Source organism: Peromyscus californicus, unplaced genomic scaffold, assembly GCF_007827085.1.
Source record: "Peromyscus californicus insignis strain IS unplaced genomic scaffold, ASM782708v3 Scaffold_23__1_contigs__length_62951481, whole genome shotgun sequence".
In the NCBI taxonomy this organism is placed as follows: Eukaryota; Metazoa; Chordata; class Mammalia; order Rodentia; family Cricetidae; genus Peromyscus; species Peromyscus californicus.
Window position 1 is genome coordinate 14,545,708 of NW_026294534.1, and position 3,260 is coordinate 14,548,967.

Sequence of the window (3,260 nt, forward strand, 5' to 3'; positions counted from 1 at the left end):
CCCTTGAAAAGTCTCTTAAATTGCTGATAGAGTTCTTTCTCTAGTCTTACATTGGGAGTCCCTGGGGAATAACATATAGATATAAATTTATTATACACACAGTAAACACAGTATATGATGATGTGCATGCCAACAGTGGACTTTAACAATACTCACACTGTTGAAATGTGTGTATTGCCCTTTTTGCCAATAGGTATAGTTGGATTTATGTAAATTTGTTGCCAATCCTTTTAAGATAGACCTAGAATGCAATCTTAATAAAGACAGGTTTTTCTGACATGTTCATGGATATATTCCCCAGAGTCTGGAACAAGGTTTGGCACAGAGTAAGCATTTAACAAATATTTACTGAATAAATTACATATGTCTATATCTATCTATCTATCTATCTATCTATCTATCTATCTATCTATCTACCTACCTACTTGTTGATAACTAGGCATCACTACCTTACACTCTCATTCAGTTTAGTTAAAAAGACTTTTTATGTGAGAAACTCCGAGAAGAAGGTAGGGTCTCGGGAAAGCAGTAGTAGAAGCAGCTGTCACCGAAGGTGGAGAAGGCAGGTGTGCACCTTCAAGCCGGGTTTAAGGACCCTTCTGAATTGTTTGTAGTTTCTTTTCTTATTTTTATTAGTTCTATGAGAATTTCATTCAACATATTTTGATCGTAATCACACACTTCTACTCCCAGATCTATCCCCTCCCCTCCTTCCCTGCTCACTGTTATTTTTGTCCTTTCTTTTTAAAACCCATAAAGTACAGTTTCTGCTCCCCATATACTCCTGGATATGTGGCCTTTACCGAAGAGCGATTAACCCACAAGGGACCGTGCCCTTAAAGAAAACTGACTCTCTCCTCCCAGCAACTACAGATTGCCAACAGCGTCTTAGCCAGGGGTGGGACTTCGTGCCCAAATCCCATCTCCCCAATGAGGTTTGGTATGGCTTGAGCCTGTGCAGGTCTTGTGCATACAGACTCAACTGATGTGAATTCATGTGTGCAACTGCCCTGCTATATCCAGATTCCTAATAGTCATCCACTGCCTCAGGCTCTTAAAATCATCCAGCCCCCTTTCTGCTGTGATCCCACAGTCTTGGGAGGAGAAGATATGATACAGATATCACATTCAGGGCTGAGAATTCCAGTCTCTTATTCTCTACTCCTTGACCAGTTGTAGGTCTCTGTTAATTGTCATCTGCTTAAAAAAGAAGCTTCTCTGATGAGGGTTGAGAGATGCACTAGTCTATGGGTATAATAATAAGTCATTTGGAGGCAATTTAATACTATGCCCACTTAGTAGAGTAATAGTAGTAAGCTGTCCCCAGGTCTATGATTTGTCAAAGTGTAGATTCTCAGCCCTGATAACAGTACCAGGTATAGATTTCAACTTGTACAGAAGGCCTTAAAGTTAATCAGAAAGTGGTTGGTTACTCCCATGACATTTGTGCCCCTATTGTAAGAGTGGACATGTCTTGCCAGGCCAAAAATTGTCACAGTTCTCAGGGTTCACAGCTGGGTAAGACTGGTGATTCTTTTGCTCCTCAGGTAGCATACATAGAACCGTCCAGTGTTATGGAAGTAGGGAGGAAGTTTCCAAGTTCCAGCTTGATTTCCCCACATTCTGATTCAAGTCTGTGGCAAACACCACAGGGCAACAAATGAAAATGCCAGTGCCAGGAATGGGTTTCCTCGTTTGGAGTTGTTGGCAAGTGAGGTCTCATTGACCCCCAAACACCATGGACTGTTGCCAGTGCTCTTAGTTAATCTCTGGAGCCCGCTGTTTTGATGGTGGGCTCTGGAGGCTTTGTAGCAGAGCCCGATAAAGATAGCCCAGTCCCAAGTGACAGAAAATGTCAGTACGTGGAAGAGGCGGGACCACGCATGAAGAAGTCCTTGTTTCTGGCATGGGCCTTGGTCTGTCTAGACTTTCTTTCCGTACTGACTTCTATGGTGGTATATTGTGTACCCTAATAAACTTGCCTGAGGATCAGAGGACAGAGCCAGCCACTAGATTAGACATCGAGGTCAGGCAGTGGTGGCACACACCTTTAATCCCAGCACTTGAGATCTCATGCCTTTGATTGGGAAGCACACCCACCTTTAATCCCAGGAAGTAATATGGCAGGGCAGAGAAAGGTATATAAGGTATGAGGAAATAGGAACTCTTTTTAGGCTGAGGATTTTGTAGAGGAAAGAACTAGTGGCTGGCTGTTCTGCTTCTCTGGTCTTTCAGCTTTCACCTGATATCTGGGTTTTTTATTATAAGACCATCTTATAATCATCTTCAAACAACAGACTTCCACTCACCCACAATAACCTAAGTCATACCATACCTTGCACCATCCCACCTGCCCTAGAAAAACCTGTTTCCTGTATCTGTAGCTCTATTTTAAAGTCTGTAAAAGTTACTGTCTGCCTCATATAATTAATTATATTTTTGTCTTGTCATTTTAACTGTTGCTTTGAGGCCACAAGAAAATACTGAGCTTCTTTAAGTTTAAATACGGTCAGTTGCCACATCCTATGTGGCTTGTGTTCCAGAACCCTGGCTAGGGTGGAGGATGAAGGAAGGAAGGAAGGACACACATACACAGATGACGTGTACAGTGATGCTGGACTAGGTAGACCTCTCTGACCCCTCCCACCACAGCCCAGAACCTCAGCATGGGGTTTCTTTTTTGTCATTAAGTTTATGGTTTTAATCTGTAATTTACAGGTAAATGGTCAAACTGTGGTATGACACATGTAATGGACTGTTACCCAGCAACAAAAAAGAACACACCACTGACTCAAGATCTCCATGAACTGCCTCAGGACCACCATGTTGAGTAACAGGAACAATTCATGGCTGTTCTAGCACACTTGTGGCCCCTAGACTGCAGGTGAGACATGATATGCCTGTTGGCATAGCTCCTCAAAGAATTGTCTGTTTGGTGTATACCATTCTCCCAGTTTTTTCTGACAGTTTGTGTGACATTATTGACATCCAGTAAGCTGCACAGTTTCAAGTATGAAATTTGTTGTTTTGAACTAGTCATACATGCATCTGTGAAACCATATTGTGCTTGCCCCAAAGATTTTTTCTCCTACCACCTTATCCTCTGCCTCATGACCAGCCTTCCCGTTCTCACCCTGCTTTCTCACCAACCATTGATCTGCTCTCGTCACTATTCAAGAGTCTACATTTTGTAGAATTTTCTATAAATGGGATCATAAGTTTGACTTGATTTTTGTCTTGTTCCTGTTACTCAACATCAC